Genomic DNA, 23,951 nt, shown 5'->3' on the forward strand with positions numbered 1-23,951 from the left:
AGTTGACTATTTTTCTTCTTTTGTTAGTGCAGGGATAAGTTTGGTGAGGTAGCACTATAAAAAAGCATGGATAGATAAAGAGAAGGAGAGACCAAAACAGACAGATAGGCACCCCATAACCTTCAGCTAGTGGCCTACATAACACATGTCACGCAGGGGTCAGGTTGTTAGGCTAGTTACTGGCTCAGGTGTCCAATGGGGCACATTTTCTTGCAGGGCCCTGCATACTCTGCGGTTCAAGGTAGGGCTTTGAAGCTAGTCGAGCCCAATGTGATATGAGGGCCCAGGTCACCTGACCGTGACACTGTCAAGAAGGTAAACCTCATTCCAGTTGGCCAGCACCATCAATTAGGTCAATCAGTTTGCCCTCAACACTTAATACTCCAAAATCCTCTGGTATTGGCTGCACATCCCTCTCCCTAAATGCACATGATTCTCCTTGCCTTGCATTCACAGTTAGTAGCAAGGCTTGCAATGGTTCTTATGATTTTTCCTGGACAGCACTTCACTGTTCATATACATTAGTGGCATAAACTCCATTAGAGATATATATGATTGTCGATAACAAATCTTAAAGAAGATTGCATTACACCCAGATCCTAGTCCTAAATATGGTGTCATTGGTCCATTAGTACTACTCAGGAGGGGCTGTTGCAGTGCTCACTTGCTCACAAGTGTTATCTGTACATCTCCTGTTCAGGCCCCATGCCTTCCAGCAACTCTCCCAAGAAGAAGGGCTCTCCTTCTATAATCTGCTTCATGGCTGCCCCCTTTTCCTAGACATGTACAGATGAATTGACCCTATAATAGCTACTCCCTATGATTATATAGCCATTGGATAGGGCATTAAGGAATACATACCCTTTAAACAAGAAGTCTATTTGAATAAGGGAAGCCCCAGCCCCCCCCCCCTCCCCCAAATAGATAGATTTTTTTCATTTATTACTTCTCGTGTGGATTGGAGTAGCAAGAATGATTGCACCCCAATATGTAGAAATCCCAGTATAAATTTCTATCTCATAAGTTATTCACCAGACCTCTGGAGACAGAGTGGAACCTAGTTTTTGTTTGATGATTATGCACTGGCGCCATGTTTATAAGCTGCACAGTTCTGGCACTAGTTTCTGTAAATGATGGCAAAGAAAAGGGTTACTCAAATACTGCTGACCACTGCACACGTGATGGTGCGGGTAGGTCTGCTTAGAGACAGACCGGACTGACATGTCTCACTAAAAACGTATTTACAACATAAGCTAGCAATCACACCATATCACAATATATATATCACATACTGTAGTAGTGGATGTTACCACCTGACATGATGCCTAAGATGGCTTTTGATGCTACTGATGAAAGCATCAGCTCCGAGAAGTTTCTGGGTAAAGGGCGGTGCATGAAAGCAACATTTTGATCCCTAACTGTTATTAATTGACATAGTAACACATCTGTAATAAGTATAATATCTCAAAAACAAATACAACTTCACTGTTAGAATGATACCATTGGAATATTTAATAATGGATAACAAAATCCTTTGTGAATTGCTCCTGTAATTTACTTCTCTGTGTGGTAATCTATTCTTCTCTTTCCATTATTTATGAAGATTGTTTGTTTTTAGGTTTGCTTTGTGCATGTACTTACAACAGAGACAACATTAATAGTCAGACCATTAAATTAATTCTTTCCGAGATCATATTTCCTTTCTTCACACAGTGTGATGAAAACATGCCCATCTGAAAAACAAAAGGCAGTGCAGAATAACAAGACCAACTTGTTTATAATGCTGACCAAATTATTCAGCTGGAGGAGAAATATTAGATTACTTTTTCCTTTCCTTCTCTGCACCCTCATCCAAATACCACCTCACCTAGGTTTGGCATGGATGGCCCTCAAGGTCGTTGCTAGGTTAATTCTTTCCATGGACTTGGTAAACAGATTCATTTGTTACATAACATATTTGTGGAAAGGCACCACAGACTGTGGATATCGGTAACCAAATGTGTAGGGTTGAATTGAGTTTACTGTTATTTTATTATAACATTTCTTTCTTTGTCAAGTAATCATTAGTCTATAATATAATCCAAGGTTAACATCTCATTACAGTCAAAAAAGCACATATTTTATAAGTATCTTTAGGAAATCTCTTTAAACTAGCGATATCACCAAGGCTTTCATAGAGGGACTTCGCTGTAACCTAGTCAATAACTATGAAGGACAAACTTAGTGATATTGCTAAACTGATATACTGTAAGTAGTTTGATTAATTTTTATAAAACTCCCCCTTACCTCAGCTGGGATCAGATGCAAGGTGATATAATTTGAGATCTACCATTATTATGTCATCATATTGAACATACAACATTCTAAAAGGCAAGAAGAGGCATCATAATGTTATTGTGCATGGAGCGGTATTACAAAAACCTGTGAATGGCCTTTTACAGTCATCAGCTGTAAAACAGGTTTGCCCTCTGGGCTCTATTCTGATTTGAAGGATTGATTTAACAGTAGAGTCCCATGGTAGTGGTTCTAATTCATTGATCTGTGAAAAAGCTAATGGTCACCTTTTGTGCCAGACATGCCTTTGAATTACTTCCTGCCCAGTTGATACATCAGTATTGTATGAGAGCACCTGCTCAACCATGCCTTTTTTATACACTTAGGCGGACTGTCCCTGCCCACCAATTAGTGCATTCACAATCACATGCATCTGTGCAAAAAAAAAAAATACAGGACTTTGCATTCTGCTTTCTTGTTTATTTATTGGTAGCCACACCTTTAACATAACTCACCCACTCTCAGTAGTTGCCCAATATAGGGTATAGTTCCTCATTTGCAGGTTCAATGCTTGTTGTTGAACCTACAATTCTTGTCTGACCCTTTGGATTAGTTGTCTGATTGTTAGCTCTTCTGGTTTGACTCTAGTTCATTCTTTACCAATCTCTTTAATACTGACTTACATAGCTGTGCTTTTTTCCCTGGCCTAGTCTGCTGGCCTTTATTAACTGAGGTATAATATCAATCTTACAGTTGCTCACAGTTTCTTACCTGGAGATAGTGTGAGAAGCAGCCCTCCCTGCCCCAAACCCCCCCCTATGTTTAGGGGTATGCGGCCTGGTATGGTTCAGGAGAGGGGGGGGGGCATTTGCTTGTCCCCTCCTGTTCCTGACCTACTGAGCTGCATGCTCAGATAGGGGTCTGGTATGGATTTGGGGGGGACCCACTCCATTTTTTTTTTTTTTTTTTTAATAAAATTACATTTTTTATCCGGCAATTCTTTCTTTTACAGTCAGCTGTCAGTGGGGAACCCCACTGACAGCTGATGACTCATCTGTTTTTAAGGATGTGGCGGCTGGCTTCCTGGCCCGCTCCTTAGCAACCAGCTATATACAGTGTTTTTAAAGGGGGGGGGAAGTCCCCAACCCTTTCCAAAAACGCACCGGCTTAAAAACACATAGATGTGAATATGTACCATAGGAAACCATGTTAAATGGACTGTAGTGTGTTTCTGCAAAATGGAAAATGCACAAAAAAGTGCATAGGTGTAACCGTAGGGTTATAGACTTGCATGGGGCTGTCTCCTGAGAATTGAGTGCTTGCTTTTTAGGCACAATTCTGAAGTGGATTTTGTATTGAAAGGCTCTAATTGCAGGAAAAGGTCCAATGTGCTACAGCAGGAAGTTGGGTTGGGAGGATGTAGTGTAGATTAGTTATGGAGGGCAAGGGAGGGTGGGTTCCAGTAGTTTTTATTAAAGGTAAAGTTGTCCTTTAAAGAAAAAAGGCAAAGGCTTCTATACAAATAGAAGGGAACCTGTATTCAGCAGGGGAATAGTAACCTTTCGAAGCTGTTAACGTGACATTTGTAGCAATTATTATTATTTCATTCAGCTCTGCTTTGTCTAATAATTTCTGCCAAGAGCTGAATCTACAGCTTTACAGTTCCCATTTGTGGTTTCCAAATTCAGAAAGTGTATCAGATTTGCTAAGTGCCTCTCAGCATGTGGAAGGAAAGTTTAGCTGGGCATGCTGGGTAGTGCAGCATGTGTTAGGGCTCTAATCCGAAGACTCTGTGATAAACTTAGACCTGTTTTCATTGCGGTTTGTTACGGCTGCCACCTAAACTAATTAAAAAGGCAATTATCATGTGCTGCAGTGAGATAATTAGGCTGTTTGTTTTTGGAAATCTAGGACATTTCTACTGAAATAACTTTTTTTTATGTGGGGTTTTATGTAAAATGTTCATGTGCCCTCATCCGTGCTTATAGACGGCAGTAGGAAAGAAGAGACATATGAATATGTATTAACATGTCGGGTGCAAGATTACATAGGAGAGCTGTGGAAAGAATTTAGTGATTCTCCTAAAAGGGTTTTCCAAGTGTCATCTATTATAGCAAACACCTTAACAGGAGTATTTGCATGTGCATGTACATTATTGTTACTACTTTAGCTCATATATTCATATTTGGGCCTGTAGTAGACAGCAATACTATAGGCCCAAATAGATATGATTTTGTGGTATTGATTGATAGAAACATACAGAATTCTATAAAACTTATTCCCTAGTTATTGATGATGTATAACAGTGGTTCTCAACCTCAGTTTTCAAATACCCCCAAAAGACCATGTTTTGGGAATTTCTCTTAGCTAAAATAGCTGTCCAAAATACCAAGCCATTGACTCTGATTTAAAGTACCTGTGCAAGATAAAGGAAAACCTGCAAACATGGCCTGTTAATGACTGAGGTTGAGAACCAATGATGTATAACACAGCATTAGTATCAAGAAACTTCCCTCCCTTGGTGACAGGAGCATAATGGTGCTGTCCAAACCTGGCAAGGATCCAAAAAACTGCAAATCAGATCATCCTATATCCCTACTCACTAGAGATGGCAAACATTTGTTAAAATAATACAAACCTCAGCCATGATACAGTATATGCTCCCTCATACAGCCTAATCAAAAAATGTTATGTCTTGGAAAAATACTTCCATCAGTATTAAGAGGGTGTTTAGGTGCTTCAAAACATACAATGCCACCATGAAGAGGAAGAGGATCCTATTTTCATCAAACACCTAAGAGTTGTTTGATTTGGTTAAACGGCTGTATCCATATTCTGTCCTTGTCAAGCTTGGTATAGGACATGAATTCTTTGCATGCCTCAGGTGCTCAGGTTTCTTGCATGGTGCTTTGGGCTATTCATAGTAAAACAGATCCTAAAACGGTTGTAAACCCTTACTTATACTCAGTGAAGTGACTGGTCTCAAGTGATACACAGAGATAAAGGGAACCCTCCTACAACAGTTGAACCTTGTTAGCTGCTGTCTTTTCTTCCCTACATCCGTTCAAAGTCCAGAATGTATAACACTTGTCTGAGCTGTCAGAAAAAAAGGGGCGGAGAGCTGAAATTTACACACACTACAGAGCAAAGCTCTGAGAGCTGATTAGAGGGAAGGGACACACTCCCCCCCCCCCCCCCCCACACACACACACAGCACACAGGGACAGAACTGAGGCTATCAATTAGCTGGAGCTCCCTCCCCTGATTTTTCTCTTGGTATCAGAAAAACTTGTCAGATGTGATTCCTACAGATAGCAGAGGAATGAAGCAGCAGACAGAAATGACACTTAGTGCTCTTGATTGAGTCAAGTACACACTACAGAGCAGCCTATTTCAACTAGGGTGCCTTCTGTTTTCTTCAGGGGTGCCTTGGCAAAATGCCTAAAAATTGATCATAAATTGTATACAAGCCAGCAGGTGGATGAAGCCTGCCTATTAGTTACACAAAGCCACAGGTTTTCATTATGCACCATTATGACTTTCTAGACACTTGCATCCTAACAACCAATGATGTCATCAGTTGTTAAGGAGGATGTCTGTTGTCTCCACAGCATCCTTGTTTGACCCTCCTCTACCCCTCTCCCTCAGCACTGAGGTCACATTAGCTGACTGATGGAGAAACATTGAGAGAGAAGAGAAACATGGAAATACTAGTCAATATCAGTGTGCAAAAGTGTATTTGCTTTGGAAGAATAAATCACTCTAATGTTGGGTGCTATTAGAATCATTTTTTACATTTTAGAATGGGGAGCCTTGAGACTGTCCATAATTTTAAAGGGTGCCTTGAGATTGTCTATAATTTTAAGGGGGGCCTTAGCTGAAAAAGGGTTGAGAAACACTGCTATAGAGAGATCTGCTTTGTTCATATTTCTTGTCTACAACCACTTTACCTCAACTGGCTCAGGAGATACTCATACCCTATTCATACCCTTGCCACATAGTTGTTTTATTACCTAGTGGATTAAATCAGACAAAAGCAGCCAACACATCCACTACTGGACATAATTAGCCCTTGTAACACCCCTATCGGGGCTTTTTGCTTGTTGTGATTGCACCGGGAAAATTTCACACAACTTACCTTGTAGGCTTCAGGACAGGAATTGAGGGGATCTCTCCAGTGGGATACAATATTTAGTACTTTTGTATAGTAGACTAGTGCCCCAACAGGGACACCGACAACAATAAAACTTGACAAGGATTGTTATCCTTTCCTAATGAAAAATATTAGTTTGGGCTTGAATTGGGCTTTCATGATTATAACCCACTTTGTTAACTTAAAGCTGCGTTAAACAATAATAGTAAGATTGAAATGTTAATGTCCCATTACCTTAAAGCGGAGGTCCGCCCACCGCTGCAAAAATTAAAAGCCAGCAGCTGCACATTCTGCAGCTGCTGACTTTTAATAATTGGACACTTACTTGTCCTGGAGTCCAGCAATGTCGGCACCACAGCTAATGTTTCCATCAGCTGTCGGGTGCTGCCACCTCCATTGCGAGTAAGGGAACCCGGCAGTGAAGCCTTGCAGCTTCACGCTGGGAACCCTGCTGTGCATGCGCGAGGCTCCGCTCCTCTCTTCTACTGGCCTGGCAACTGGGGAAGGAGGAGGGAGCCTGGGTGGTGACATCAATACTACCTGCGACTGAGGCTCCCGGAAGTGGGAACAGGATACCTGTGAAAGAAAGGTATCCTGTCCCCCCTCCCCCCCAAAAGGTGCCAAATGTGGCACCGGTGAGAGGGAGGAGTACAATGAGCGGAAGTTTCACTTTTGGGTGGAACTCCGCTTTAACATCATCAGACAGCTCAAATGGCTATAATCTGTAAGCTGCATAAATACATTATTATATATCAATATTTAAACATTGTGTGTAACAGGAACAAAGTTTCTGCAAATGCAATTTTTTATAAATATTTTATTCAAACAAAGACAGAGTATTATTCACGGTTACACACAATATGGCGGGCTACAACTGGCATTACAAGCATATTTTATACATCAATGTTAAAAAATTGAATTAAGGTACAGTGGCTGTGGACAAACATTTGTCCTTTTATGCTTATTAGCACCTATGCACCTCCTGTAGATTCAGCAAGTGCCATTTAACTGCACAACATGCAGAAATCAAGCTGCTGTTTGAGTTAGGAAATAAAATATAAATATGTAAGCCCATGTCAGATTAAAGTTGAACTCCAGAAAAATGTCAATGCTCTTTTTTGCCAACTGTGCCATTAAAAAGCAGTTTTACTTACCTTATTCCTTCCCCATCCCAACAGCCAATGCTTTTCTCTTCTGTCTGATGCTGCAGGATGTGTGCGGGCTCACAGTGTCCTCCCTTACAATGCAGGGCTCTTGGTCCTGCATTGTACGTAATGATCTCAGAGTGCCTACAACCAATTGAGCACCAAAGAGAAGCAGCTTCTGAGGACCGATCACATAGAGAGGAAGAAGCCTTTATGAACGAGGGATAATATAAAAAGTATAAAAAGTATAGTAAAATTGCTCTTTGAGGGTACCCTAGACAAAAACAAGCATTTAACTCTTGCAGTGCAGGTGGGACCCCATTGGTAGTTTTGGATTTTCCCTGGGGTTTAGCTTTAATACTTTACCATGTGATAAGAACACAGTAGTTGGCTTGTATTCGGGTGCAAGGAAAAAGCAATGCATTCTATGAAAAATACTTTTTGGACAATTCTTATCAGTCTCATTTTTTTGTTTACCGACTTTCTGCAGAGCTGGTCTTTAGGATGAATGTGTACAGTGTATGTAGTAAGAAAACATGAATTGCCAACAATAGTACACCTGTCACATGTGGTGCTTTGGCTGCAGTGACTTACAGCTAACGTTTTGAGCTATTGAATCTTTTTTTAGTGTTGGAGCTAGTTACAGACTCACCAACTGTAGCATACTCATCTCATCCAATTCAGCTGTTGATGATCATGGTATCCCAGCAAACTGTAACTGTATAGATGACAATTGTATATAATAGGAAGTCTGTAAATTCCATGAATCCATACAAAAATTGCTCATATGACATTGCTTATTAAAGCAGTGAGTTTCCATGGCGAAAAAGATCTTGTGTATATACTTCATGAGACCCTCGAGGTTAGGCAAAGTCATTTCAGCCAAAGAAAATGTGTTTAGCAAGCCATCTGAACCTCATATTGTGAGATTTTCTGTTTGATCACTGTTTGAAAAAATGTTTTCAAACAGTGAGGCTGGGTTCACACTATCTTCTCATGCGGCTCAAAGCAGGGGTCCGGTGCGTCCCAGTTCACTGTTTCAGATCCGATTTCAGCTCAAATTTTTGGCTGAATTCGGACCTGAAATGGACCAAAAGATGCACTGGGCTCCTGTGCAAATTCACACTGGAGCAGCAGCGGATATATGTGAACCGGCTTCATAGAGAGCCAGTCAAAATCTCCTGATATGCTGGGAACCCTCATCCAATTCGCAATAGTGTGAACCCAGCCCGAAGGAGTGTTTTGTAGAGGGAAATGCAGAAGATTAAGACTTATGCCGCGTACACACGGCCGGATTTTCTGTTGGAAAATGTTCATGGGAGCCTTTTGTCGGAAATTTCGACCGCGTGTAGGCTCCATCAGACATTTTCCATCGGAATTTCCGTCACACAAAATTTGAGATCTGGTTCTCAAATTTTCCCACAACAAAATCCGTTGCCGGAAATTCCGATCGTGTGTACACGCATGCTCGGAATCAAGCAGAAGAGCCGCACTGGCTATTGTATGTCACCGCGTTCTTGACGTTCGCAATTTTCGACCAACTTTGTGTGACCGTGTGTATGCAAGACAAGTTTGCGCCAACATCCGTCGGAAAAAATGGATTTTGTTGTCGGAATGTCCGATCAATGTCTGATCGTGTGTACGGGGCAGAACATGCGCTGGCATACTTTGGCTTCTGGGCAGTTTCTGTCAAAAAAACAATAAAACAATGGCTTAAAGGATATCTGCAGCCTTTATTAAATATAAATGCTGTTTTGGAAGCAGCAGATCTTTAATGTGTGAAAGTATAACTAAAGGCAAAACTTTTCTTGGACTTGAATAGAGTGGTGAGTGGAACCCCTGTCAGAATTTTATTGCTGTGTGTGTCCCCTTTGGGGAGATTAACTCTCTCTAATTGCCTGGTAACCAATGTCACTGGGTAAAATTTAACAGTAAACGGTAAATCTAAAATTTTGAGTTGCCACTAGAACAGTAATACAGATGAAATCGTACAATGGGGACAATTGTTGCTGTGACAGCTGTCCAAGAGGCGATTTCCCTCAAATTGGACTATCCCCTCACTTCTTGCTAATTCTACAAAGCAGGAAGTGGGGAGAAAACAGACAGCAGTTTAACCCTCTCCTACTCTATGCCTTTAGATGTACTTTAAAGTGACACTAAAGGTTTCTTTTATTATTTTTTTTAATAACAAACATGTCATACTTACCTCCACTGTGCAGCTCGTTTTGCACAGAGTGGCCCCGGACCTTCTCTTCTGGGATCCCTCGGCGACTCCTCCCCACATCAGATAACCCCCTGGGAGAAGGGCTCTCCCGGGGGGGGTTACCTTGCAAGGGCACTCCCGAGTCCAGCATTTGGCGTCCATAGAGGCCGAATGCAGGACTCGGCCCCGCCCCCCCAGCGCCCACGTCATTGGATTTGATTGACAGCAGCGGGAGCCAATGGCTATCAATCTATCCAATCAAGAGCCGAGAACCTGCACATGCCCAGTTTGGTGTGTATTGCTAGAGAGTTTTTTTTCTTGGGAGAGTGCATGCAATCAGCACAGATCCAATCAGCACTGTCCAGACAGAGGGTCAGGGGTCCTGCAGCCTCCTAGGACAATTAGGGGAGAATGAAAGCTCCTCCTACAAGCTTTAACCAGACACAGACACTGGTAGAAGTCACAAGATTGCTATAACTGCTGATAAGAAAAGGTATTTAGCAGTTTAAATTTACTAAAATAATTGCATTTCTAAATTCTGTGTACTGTGAGAGACCAGCTATAGTGAATTCGGGGTCCTGGGTTTAGTAACACTTTAAGTAGTTTTTTGCCTGTGCGGGGTGGGGTGGCTTTTTCTTGGTTCGGGATTTTTTTTTTATGAAGTCAAGAGTTAAATGCCAACTCCAGAGTACATTTTTTTTATACTATTGTTTTATGGAGAACAAAGAAATGTTTGCCAATTCTAGAACTGCATGGCTTGCTTCAAAATGAAGTGGAAGTGACTAAAAGACACCGAGCTGACTACAAGAATGGTTGATGGTAGATCCCCTGATGGAGTCACCTCCTCTTTTTCTTTTTTCCTTACTTTCTCTTTTGTTCCCCTTTTTTCCTCGCCGGTCCTGTAACTGGTCTCTTCTCCCCTCTTTCCCCCTTTCTCACCTACGTTCATTAAGCTATCAGTCGGGGGGAGTTGTGTCCCCCATATATGACTAAAATTATATGACAATGAAGAGAACTTTTGAAATCTTGTCACACAAGCTAAATGTTTTTATCATTTTGGAGATCACTTTACAGAGGTTATGCATTATTGATGTCTTATACCTTAAGGCAGGGGAAGATCCAGAGTCTAGTCTCGGGAGGGGCACTGCCAGAAAATATATATATTTTTTTGCAGGCAATTTATCAGGAAAATGGCTGGTGTTGGCGCTTTAATCATCATGGCACCACGGTTGATATGGTGTCAGGATGATTGAAGCGCATTATTTCTATTGTTACATTGGAATATAAAAAAAAATAGTTCAACTCACCCTAATGCAGAATCAGTGGGAGCCCTGAGTGTGTCACTTGCCACGTCGCCTGCCACCAGATGCAGATTGTCACGTCAACTGTCACCAGATGCTGATTGTCACTTGCCACGTCACCTGCCACCAGATGCAGATTGTCACGTCACCTATCACCAGATGCTGATTGTCACTTGCCACATCACCTGCCACCAGATGCTGATTGTCAGGTCACCTGCCACCAGATGCTGATTGTCACTTGCCACATCACCTGCCACAAGTTGCGGATTGTCCCTTGCCACATCACCTGCAGATTGTCACTTGCTACGTTACCTGCCACAAGTTGCGGATTATCATTTGCTGTGTCACTTGCCTGCTACAAGGTGCGGCTTGTCACTAGCCATGTCACCTGCCACACGTTGCGGATTATCACTTGCCACGTCACCTGCCACACGTTGCAGATTATCACTTGTCACGTCACCTGCCACCAGATGCAGATTGTCACTTGCCATGTCACCTGCCACAAGTTGCGGATTGTCACTTTCCACTTCTCCTGCCACAAGTTGCGGATTGTCACTTGCCACTTCACCTGCCAAAAGTTGTGGATTGTCACTTGCCACGTCACTTGCCTGCTACATGGTGTGGATTGTCATTTGCCACGTCTCCTGCCACAAGTTGCGGATTGTCACTTGCCACGTCACTTGCCTTATACGGATTGCGGATTGTCACCTGCCACACGTTGCGGATTGTCACTTGCCACGTCACCTGCCACACGTTGCAGATTGTCACTTGCTGTGTCACTTGCCTGATACAAGTTGCAGATTGTCACTTGCCACATCATCTTGTCACCAGATGCAGATTGTCACTTGCTGTGTCACTTGCCTGCTACATGGTGCAGATTCAGATTGTGAGGACAGGAGAGTGGTGATGCAGGGCGGACGGTGAGAGATGATGTCATCTCTCTGCTCCCTCGCCCGCCCACTCACCTGCCAACTGGCCTGTTTGGCCGCTCATCCGCCGGCACGCTGACCGATCTGCCGGAACGCTAACTGACTTGCCGGTGTTCTGTCGAGAAAGTTCCCCTCGGCGGATAAGGACCCCCCCATTACTGCGCAGGCGCAACGCTTGCGCAGTAGGAACGACAAGGGAACCACCGAAAAGAGCCGAAGCTGAACACCTGAGTCAGCTATACACGGCGCCTGCGTGCCAAGACTAATTTAATAAAAAAGACTTTGTAACAGGCCCCTCGTGGGCTCGCTACGCTCACCACGCTTCGGGCACTGCCTCGCTGCGCTCGGCATATTATTATTCTAACTCTGTGTCCACTTGGATGGTGGGGCTTTAACGTGGACATAGGGTAGAATGTAGTGCGCAGGCTCCATGTACAGCTAACGATTAGCACTTCACCTTCGTCTATTTTTCGGCGGCTCCGTAGTCATTCATACTGCGCAAGCGCAGCGCATGCGCAGTACAGGGGGGTCCTTATCCGCCGGGGGAACTTTCTCGGCAAGACACCGGTTTACCCGCCAGCCTGCTAACTGATCCGCCTACTGGCCCGCTAACTGACCTGCCAGCTCACCCGCCAGCCCGCTAACTGATCCGCCCACCGGCCCGCTAACTGATCCGCCCTCTCACCCGCCGGCCTGCTAACTGATCCGCCCACGCACCCGACGGCCCGCTAACTGATCTGCCCGCTCACCCGCCGGCCCGCTGACTTATCCACCCGCCTGCCTGTCACAAATTTCGGGGGGGAAATTGCCCCATTGCCCCCCCCAGATCCGCCCCCGCACTCCTACAAGCAATAAAGGCTGGAGTTGTCATCTGGACAGAAAGGAAAGGTCAGACAGCCTAGACCAGAAGGCACAGTCAGAAGATCTAATCCTTCTCTACAATACTAAAAATGTGTTTTTGTCTGTGTCCCCACTGAGGAAACATCTTAATCATTGTTCTGCTCCCAAATCTGCTTCCCCCTCACTTCTGCTTCTTTGAAATGAGCAGTGCGCTAGTAGTGGTCATGTGCACTGCTCAAAGCAATCTACAAATCCTATAGTTTATCATGGGAGCGAGCAAGAGAGAGTGACTATATTCCCACATACAATGGAGAATGAATGTATCTACCCTCTGACAGGAAGCTGGATCACAGCAGCAAAAAAAAAAAAAAAAAATGAAATTTGGAAGAGACTGAGAGCAATAGAAGAATACAAACTTGAAATCATTTACTTTTAAAGCGGTGCATACTAGCTCATTATGAAATACTTACCTTAGAACGAGGCGTCGGTATCTTACCTGGTCCACGCCGAGATAGCTGACATGTTGCCTCGGCGTGTCTTCCGGGTATCGCGGCTCCAGCGCTGTGAGTGGCTGGAGCCGCAATGTAATCACTCCCGCGCATGGTCCGGCATCTTCCGGGCCTTCAGCCGAGAATCCCCTGTGCGCATGCGCTGCTGCAGTCAGCGGCTTATAGCAAGGGGAATATCTCCTAAACCATACAGGTTTAGGAGATATTTTTTTTACCTACAGGTAAGCCTTATTATAGGCTTACCTGTAGGTAAAAGTTAAAAAAATGACTATACAACCGCTTTAACCAGAGTTTAGTGTCACTTTAAAGGGATTGAACACTTTCAAAAGTTTTCATTCCTTTAACTAGGTATTAGTGTAGTTATATTCCCTGTTTCATTTATTTGCCTTACCTTGTAATGATGGACTTGTCATGTATAGCTGCAGCTAGCCTGTCCTTATTCGCTAAAGGGACAGGTAACTTCTTGTTCTCGATCACAAAGGGGGAGATTTACTAAGACTGGTGCACACAGAAGCTGGTGTAGCTGTGCATAATAACCAGTTTCTAGGTTTTAGCCCTCGTTCACATTGGAGTGACTTGTCATGCGATTTGACAGGTCAAATCGTATGACAATTTGTACCCTATTATCGGCAATGGCCATGTTCAAATTGATGCAACGCCAACTTTTGTGGTGCCACATCGATTTGAAAGAGTAGTTCCTGCACTACTTTTGGCGTTTTCGTATGCGACTTGCATGAAGCCGCACAGAATCTTTAGAATCACACCTGAAGTCGCATTAACATGCGGCTTTGAAATTGTGCAATTTCAGATGAAGTCTCACAAATTCAAAGCCGCATTCAATGTGAATGAGGGCTTATTGTCATAGCTTAATTGAACAAGCTGAAGTTAGAAGCCGATTGGTTACTATGCACAGCTACACTAGATACTGTGTTCACCAGTGCATGACTCGCAAGTTCTTCTGCATTGCATCCCAAATGTCAGAGTGCAAATAACATGAAGCACTGCATGTTGAGCTCTTAAGTTAATTGCTGTACCTGTTGGTGTCTGTTTCAGACCTTATTACTTTTTGGCTTTTACCTGAAGTTCACTAGACTGAGAGACACAGGGATTGTGGGATATTTTGTTTCTTCACAGAAAATGTTAGTTCCCAGACTAGACAGAATTCATACTTTAACCTGTGTAGTGCCATTCCACATGTTTGTAGTCCAACAGAAACTTCTGATACAGGAATATGAAAATATACTCTCCTTCCAAGCTATGCAGTGGATTAACATCTTTACAGGATATATCCAATTTACAATCCAACCTCAATGCACTGTTTATTTGGGCAACTATGTGGCAAATGAGGTTTAATGTTGATAAATGTAAAGTAATGCACTTGGGGGCTAAGAATATGCATGCATCATACATACTAGGGGGGTACAACTGGGGGAATCAATGGTGGAGAAGGATCTGGGTGTTCTGGTAGATCATAGCCTTAATAATAGCATGCAATGTCAAGCTGGAGTTTTCAAAGGGAGCAAAATCCTTTCTTGTATTATAGAGAGGTATAGACTTCAGAGAGTGAGATATAATTTTGTCCCTGTACAAATCATTAGTAAGACCTCATCTGCAATATGCAGTTCAGTTTTGGGCAAAAGGATATCCAGGAACTGGAGAAAGTGCAGAGAAGGGCAACCAAACTGATAAGAGACATGGAGGAGCTCAGCTATGAGGAAAGATTAGAGGAACTGAATTTATTCTCTTTTGAGAAGAGGAGATTAAGGGAGGATATGATCAATATGTATAAATACATAAGCAGTCCATATAGTGAACTTGGTGTTGAGTTGTTCACTTTAGGCTGGGTTCACACTATTGCGAATTGGATGTGGGTTTTCCAGCCTTAAAGTCATCACAGAGGACAAGGGGGCACTTTTTACGTCTGGAGGAAAGAAGGTTTAATCTCCAAACACTGAAAGGTTTCTTTACAGTAAGAGCTGTGAAAATGTGGTATAGATTCCTTCAAAAGCTGGGTCAGTAGATTGCTTAAAAAAAGCCTTGATTCTTTCCTAAAAGTACATAATATAACTGGATAATAACATTTATAGGTTAAGTTGATCCAGGGAACATCCGATTACCTCTTGGGGATCTGGAAAATATTTTTTCCTCTGCTGGAGCAAATTGGATCATGCTTTGCTGGGTTTTTTCCTTCCTCTGGATCAACTGTATGTATGGGATTATGTATATAGGATGGTATCCCCCCCCTTTTTTTATTGGTTCAACTAGATGGACTTGTGTCTTTTTTCAACCAGACTAACTATGTAACTATACATAGGTTGTGAGTCCAGGGCGACAAATGACACATTTAATGCAGGTGAAAAACACATGGTGCAGGTAGGAAGGTTTATAATATCTTTAACCTTTTTCTGTTCAATTCGAAATAAAATAAGACATTTTGGCTTGAGTTGGACTTTAAAGTTCACCTCTTGCTTTGCCATAAACTACACTTTTTCTTTATGATTCCACATGTGCCTGCTAATATTATATACAGAATAATTGAGAATCTCTGAAAATAAAGTTTTCTTTATTGAACAATCTGGTGACACAGGGATCCTAATCTCACTGCCAATTGAAATCCAAATGAATTGATATTTTTTCCTTCAGAAAGGCTGTTCTGTATGAACTGGGATTCAGTGATTGCCTGTTCACGAGACATAATGTTGAGTCCGAGGGCTGATAGAGAAGCCTTTCTTCTTCTTATTTCTAATCAAGACAAAGTGATAAATGTTCATGCTGTTCTGCCAAGTCGAAAATGCTTTCTACAAATGGGAAGTGAATTGAACATTCATTATAAGAGATTTTTCCATAAATGAATACAAAGTAAAATTTACTTAATTGATTTAAACAGATGTCCTATTTCTGGCTCTGTAGATGAGTATGATATTTTAAAGGGCCAGTTGCTAGTGTGCCTAATATTAAAATATTGAATGAGCTGAGCTATGTTCAATTTAATCATTTAGTCCTTTTCAGGCAAACAACTTCAACATTTTTTTAAGTTATCTTGCATATAACTGGGTATTCAGACTAAACACAGTTTCACCATGCTCACCAAGCTAAATGAACATGCTATATTGCTTTTATAAAGGACCCCCACTGGGATGTGACCCACTGGTCTTAGGTTGTGATCTGCCTGACTAGGGATGACTAGCTTCACTGAGTACCCCAGAGCAAAACTGGGTTGGGTTGTGTGTTGTGTCTCTTTAAGCTGAATATTTGGCCAGGGTATGACGATTCAGGTTTTTATATATTTCAAAACAATACAAAATTGCTAAATCAATTTTAGCACAAACCCCACAAGTATTATTTGGAATTTGTTTATGTATATATCTTTTTTGAGGGATTTCTTCTGACCAGTCACATGATGTGCAATGTCCTCTTGCTCCTCCCCTCTCCTCCAGCAATGGGCTATCTTCAGTAATACAGAAAGCTTTGCTATCCAGCATGACCACATGGTTACATGATGATGCTCCCCCAGGGGGCATGTTCATGATTCCCTGGGCCCACAGGAAATTGTTCAAATGATGCTGAGTGTCATTCAACTTGAAAGAACCATGGGGTATGAGTCTTCAGGGAACATTGCTGGGGAGAAGGTGATTACTGCAGTGAGAGCTGCTTTTTTTCACAATAGTTGGGCTATTTATTGGAAAAAAAAGGAATTGGGAACTTCAAAACTAACCATGTCCAACTTCTGTAGCTGCAGACACTGTGGAGTAATTCATTCTCAGCATAGCTAAAGAACTAAAGTCATCCAAGTTGTTTTCTGAGCAGCCAGCTCCCCCTGCTCCACTCTGAACTCTTCTTTTTGGGTCCTACGCTGGTGTTCCTGGCTTCTCCTGCTGAGTGCCCCCTAATAGCAAGTCTCTTGCTCCCGAGCCGAACTCCAGGGAATGGACACTATCCATTCACACACAGGCTCCACCCCACCCCTTGCTCTTGCCTCATTGGCTCACTGGCTGCGATTGACAGCAGCAACAGCCAATGGCTCCCTCTGCTGTATGAGCCAATGAGGAGAGAGAGACCCAGGAAAGCTGCTGGTCTCATGCACATTGCTGGATTGAGATCAGGCTCAGGTAAGTACAGCATACTTGTACATGATGGCACACCTGCCAAAGTACCCTCTTTCAGTTTTGTCAGGTCCAAAAGCCTGTCACTGCTTCATCTGATCCAGCCCCCATCTCCTCTACTGCTTTTTCTGAGTCCCTGAACGCTTTCCTTGCGCCTTTGGACAGCTAATGATGATGCAAACAGGAGTTAAATTGTCTCTGGCATTGTGGGTTTGCAGTTGAGGCAGTGTACAGAGAAGAGAAAAAAAATTGCCAGGGGCTAGCAGGGAAACATTTTTGTCATGTTTCTTCTGCCAAAAACAATTAGGGATTTCTTGTTGTAGAACTTTAGTTTTCTATTTTGAAGCTAATTTACTACTTAAGAATTGGTAAATACTTCCATAATCCATAGTCACATCTATAGCTTGACCAAATGCTCACTTTAAAGTGAATGTCTTTGTAAGCTACAGCTACAAGCCTTCTCTTTGTTTTTGAAGTGAAACCATTTAGAAATAATCTTCACTGCTGTTTTATTTAATAAACTGCATTGTCATTTTCCATGGCACTTTCAGCCCAGTCCTCATAGAGAAGACAGATTATGCCGCATCACCCTATTTAACTAGATTACATTGTTCAATGCAACTACTGCTGTTCAGCAGAAGGCTGCTGTTTTCCGGCCTGTTACTAGACTGCAGATGTGAGTATGCCTGCTGGTATCCAGCCTTCGGGACAACACTGTGTGTTCCCATCATCTTGTAATTGTCTGCACCATGAAAAGAACATGAAAAGAACAAAGCTGTGCAATTCATCTCCAAATGGACTGGACTACTCTGTGTTGTTTTCCAGCAACATTTCAACTCTGCAGGAATATTTGAGAATGTTAGAATTATCAAAGTACTCAATTTTGTCCTATGCCCAAAAACACTTAATGTAGTTAATCTATGAACACTTAAATGGTCCACCAACTGAGAATTTAAATATTGCCATGCATATATTATGTGGTTATGTTAAAAGAAAAGTAAGCTCCTGACATATTCCATATATTGCAACTGCACCTTTAACTGCTTCCAGCCCCCTATACTAGTCCTAGACTGGCCTGTCCTTAAATCAGCAATGAGGTCACAGATCGGCTTGTCAAACTCTTTTAAGCCAGCCCCACCCATGCTCTCTGCATTCCCCATTGCTAAGGCCCAGTTCAGAAAGTGACATCTGGAATCAGGGATAGGTGAGTATATGATCATCAAACATCTAAAAAATTCAAATGTATATATAAAGTTGTGTGCAGACACAGGGCTTTCTGCATACAGATCTTTATTAAAAAAGGCATCTCCAGCATTCCTGTTGGTGTGCATGGTTCATGACTTGCTCATGAATGGCTGTGGAAATAACAGGATACAGGCACATCTATGGCATGCATGTTTTCATATAACACCTGAAACATTCCCTGCCTGTTTCTTTCTCCTTATCCTTAGCACATTTCTTATGTATGTTTGTACTTTATGAGTTAATAATGACATTCATGGATGCTGGCAGTAACTCTTTAAAGAAGCAACAAAGCATTTAAAGTGCAACTATAGATAGCCCTTTTTTTGTTTTGGATAGGATGGAGAAAGGGTAGATGCACTGCCAGGTTTTACTGCTGTTCAGGATTTTCCTTCACTTTCTGTTGTTATGATGACCTTTTACCAAATACGAAGTCAGGGAAACTCTTTACAGGGAGACAGAACAGATTAGAAAAAACTGATAGGGGTCCTAGCATTCTCCTACTTCAAGTGTTTGTAAAGGTTGAAGGTGTTTTACCTTCATGCATTATATGCATGAAGGTAAAACACCTTCAGTGTGCAGCATCCTCCCCAGCCTAGTACTTACCTGAGCCTGATCTTCCTCAAGCGATGAGCACAAGAGCCTCGGCTCTCTCCGTGGACTCTCCCTCCTCATTGGCTAAGACAGTAGGGGAGCGCCCCCCTACTCCTAAACAATACCAGGCCACATGCCCTCAACACAGGGGGGTGCTTTGGGGCAGGGTGGCTCTGCCCCCCCACCACCCCAAAGCACCTTGTCCCCATGTTGATGGGGACAAGGGTCTCTTTCCCAGAACCGTGGGCTGTGGTTGTGGGGGTATGCGGGCAGGGGGCTTGTTGGAATCTGGAAGCCACCTTTTACAAGGGGGCCCCCAAGATCCCAGCCCCCCATGTGAATAAGTATGGTACCCATTCACCAAAAAAGTGTCAAAAAGTAAAAACACAGAGATAGTTTTTGACAATTCCTTTATTCAAAAATAAAAAAAACAGTGTCCCCCGATGTAAATCCATCGTCAATCACGCCGCCCGCCACACCCAAATAAGAGAAAAGAAAACTCTCTGCACTAACTGATGGCCGACCGCCAAATGCCTCCTCGCCATTTGACAGTTCTTATATAGGTAAGCGCAGGGCCATCTGGTGACGTCACCTGGTGGCACCGCCCCCCCTTGTGACATCACGGATTGGTGCATGCTGGATCAGTGATGTCACAAGGTGACATTGCCAGGTGGCCCCGCCCTTACAAATATAAGAACTGTCAAACAGCGGAGGAGGCATTCGGTGGTCAGCCGTCATTGAGTGCAGAATGTTTTTTTTTTTTTCTTTTTCAGGTGCTGCGGGTGGCATGATTGATGATGGATTTACATCGAGAAACTTTTTTTTTTTAATTTTTTGATAAAAACTTTTTAGAGGTCTTTGATCAAACTAATGTAGCATGAGCTTTGGGTATAATAATTTATTGTGGGGAAAGGTCCCTTATTTAAAGGGTTACTTAACCAAAATAAACCTGGTAGCAAAAGAACCACTTTGTGATTTTTGACTAGGTTGTAAGTGAGACAATGAAGCTCAGAGCAGCTTCTTTTTCTTCAATAGAGGTACTTTTTTACTTTAAGCTACAATGTTATTTGATCATTTGGAAAGTCCACATGAAGCATTATTGTTCATTGTTTTGGTAACTGTGGTATACATACTTAGTGACCCTTAAAGGCAAGACATGTCATGCTTGCCAATGACTAGAAGGAGACATGTCTTTAAATAGTTTACAGCCTACTCATAAGGTGGAATTAGACTAAAATTTGATTTCAAATTATTAAAAAAATAAAGATAGAATCACAATTGAGAAGTAGCAATATTTTCAAATAGTACAGGCCAAAATTGTTAAATTTATAAAAGGCAGGAAAAATCCTAACATGTAAACAGTTACACTATATTACCAAAAGTATTTGGACACCTGCCTTTACACGCACATGAACTACCCTTTGCAGCTATAACAGCTTCAACTCTTCTGAGAAGGCTGTCCACAAGGTTTAGGAGTGTGTCTATGGGAATGTTTGACCATTCTTCCAAAAGTGCATTTGTGAAGTCAGGCACTGATGTGGACGAGAAGGCCTGGCTCGCAGTCTCTGCTCTAATCATCCAAAAGGTGTTCTATCGGGTTGAGGCCAGTCAAGTTCCTCCACCTCAAACTTGCTCATCCATGTCTTTATGGACCTTGCTTTGTGCACTGGTCTAAATCATTTGGAGGATGGGGGTTATGATGTGGGTTTTTTTGAGGGGTTGGGCTTGGTCATTTAGTTCCAGTGAAGGAAATTCTTAAGGCATCAGCATACCAAGACATTTTGAACAGTTTCATGCTCCCAAATTTTTATGAACGGTTTGGGATGGGCCCTTCCTGGTCCAACATGACTGCACACCAGTGCACAAACAAGGTCCATAAAGACACGGATGAGCGAGTTTGGGGTGGAGGAATTTGACTGGCCTGCACAGAGTCCTGACCTTAACCTGATAGAACACCTTTGGGATGAATTAGATTAGAGACTGCGAGCCAGGCCTTCTCGTACACATCAGTGCCTGACCTCACAAATGCCCTTCTGGAATAACATTCCCATAGACACACTCCTAAACCTTGTGAACAGCCTTCCCAAAAGAGTTGAAGCTGTTATAGCTGCAAAGGGTGAGCTACCTCAAGATTGAACCCTACAGACTAAGATTGGGATGCCATTAAAGTTCATGTGAGTGTAAAGGCAGGCGTCCCAATACTTTTGTTAATATTATGTATATTAGTAAGTTTTATGATTTGTGTTTTTTGTGATGCTTTTTTATGTGAAGTTACACCTTGTTACAATATTTGTTGCATATACATACATTTGCATTCCTCTTTTTAGATGTCAGAAGGAAGTTATAGAGATTATATATTTTCATAAATATTCGAGAGAGTCAAGAACAATGCTTGAATTACTTCATAAGACTTGTTGTTTAGTGTAATAGCGGTTGTCACAGCGTTTCCTACATGGAAGATGTGGGTGGATATTTCAACCAATGTTTCTCATGAAACATATGAGTACATTCTGTGCAGTTTCATAATGCTTTTTTGTGTAGTTACAGATTTATATTTTTACTAAGAATTACACTTTTTATTATTATGGTATAGGCATTTTCTATGAAAGTTCTATGCAGACATGGCTGCTTTAGGCTTTCACTATAGGTTCCTGTGCAAATTATTACTATCACCCTATGATACATTTATTTCTGCTGTTTTTCTGTATAATGCAATGTTGTGATGTCCATGTGTCAACTGGTTGACATTCTCAAACATAATGTTGCTGAAGGGTTGACAGCTGGATATAGATGAGTAAACTGCATAGTATTTAAATAACATTGAATCCAGTTGATAAGTTTCCTGAGGTGATTTTTTCCCCCCAGTAAAACACTCAAATGTGTATTTGTTTAAGCCTAGAAAACCATTAATTCCTGGTTAGTAGATGATGAATTTGTGGTTTGGATAAATATCACTGATAGCAAATATTACAGTTTTGTTCCTATGCAAAAAAACATGCACTCTATAGGCTGGCCTTTGGAAGTAAAACTATGATTAAAACTGTGTTTCGTTTGTAGCCCTCTTTTGGGTGGTGTTATAACAAATGGCCCCCCCAAATAGGATATTGTGCCAAACTTGTAGGTAAATAAGAGAACCAGAACCTTTGCTAAATGGAAGAGTGGGATTAATAATAAAGCTGGTAGTGCTTCCATCCAGGGTACGGCCTCTGGGAACAGAGTGGATTCCCTTCCTGGGAAATTAACCAGTAATCTAATCAAAGTATTTTGAAGCAGAAGAACTACTGCAACTAACAAATAACATTAACCATAAGTATATAGATGCACACCAGTATATAAATAATACAAGCTTTATATAGAAGAAAAGATTAAGAACTGTACATGTATCAAATGTACAAACATGTGTTATCATCAAAAGGCCCGACAGGAGTCCTGCTGAATGGTGCACATATACCTGGTGTAACATCGGGGGTTGGTTTAGCTTAAAGGTAGAGCTTACCAGTGAGCCGAGTCCACGCCAGATACGCAGTTTTAAGGGCTTGTAGGCCCACTTTTATTAAAGAAAGAAAATGTCCAATAACAGAAGTGTTGCCCACACAGGGGTTTCAGCTTTCCACAGCAACAATGTAAGTTTAATCAAAAATACCAAGCCACCTGGCTCTCTTCAGCAGCACTGCTGCTCAGACTTATACTTCAGCCCTCTCGGCTCTATAACAGATTTCCTGTACACATGCTTCAGCCCTCTCGGCTCTATAACAGATTTCCTGTACACATGCTTCAGCCCTCTCGGCTCTATAACAGATTTCCTGTACACATGCTTCAGCCCTCTCGGCTCTATAACAGATTTCCTGTACACCCAGTACCTCAGCACTCTTTTCCAGCCCACAGGCTTAGACCCTCTGTCTGCTCTGACAGACAGACCTGTGCAGACATGCACACTTCTCCCTTGCTTGCCTGGACTCCTCGGGAGGGTGGAGCCCAGAACTATGGTCAGGTGTCTACAAATAGCCCAACACACACCTGACCAGTCAATCTGCTGGTGGATCTCAAAACCTGGAGAAAGCTGCAAAAGCAGTTTTCTCCAGTCCACATTTATGCTCTGAAGCCTTGCCTCAAGCAAATGTGCATAACCTATGTCCACTTTAACCCCATTTTTATAGCGACAGGGACTCTCACTATTACATATCCCCCCCCTTTGTTTCGATCCGGAGGGAGGAACACCAGCACCCGTCATGGTTGGGACACCTCTGCGCTGGCTGTCAGCCACGTAGGCCCAACCTTTTTTTCGGGTGCGCTTCCAGGTACGTCCCACCCTGGATCTTAACAGGGTCCTACATTTCCCTATACTCAGCCTATTCCCTCTGTCCTTGGGGTTCCTGAGCTCACATTTCTTTTCTGTTGGCCCCCTGCCTTTCCTGCTACTTCCTTCCAACTCAGTTTCCTGATTCTGTAGAGAACCTCCTCCAGACACTACGCCTGATGAGTAACCACCTTTTCCCTCACTGGTACCCGTTTTCCCCATCACAATAGGTCTCTTGGGTTTACCAACTCTTTTGCCTCCCTGCTTCAAGTTTCCTGGTTTCCCAAAACCTCTCTCAGCATTACTGTTCTGAGACTGTAGGGGGCCTATTTTTATGGTGTTTTTAACGGGACTCCTCCTC

At 42.4% G+C, this 23,951-nt stretch overlaps 1 protein-coding gene across 4 annotated transcripts in view; it reads left to right on the plus strand.

Annotated features, from left to right (window-relative positions):
* PDE1B (phosphodiesterase 1B) overlaps nucleotides 1–23,951 on the plus strand; it is a 519,764-nt gene that overhangs the window by 343,297 nt on the left and 152,516 nt on the right. The window lies entirely within an intron of this gene.

This window comes from Aquarana catesbeiana, linkage group LG02, assembly GCF_042186555.1.
Source record: "Aquarana catesbeiana isolate 2022-GZ linkage group LG02, ASM4218655v1, whole genome shotgun sequence".
Classification (NCBI taxonomy): Eukaryota; Metazoa; Chordata; class Amphibia; order Anura; family Ranidae; genus Aquarana; species Aquarana catesbeiana.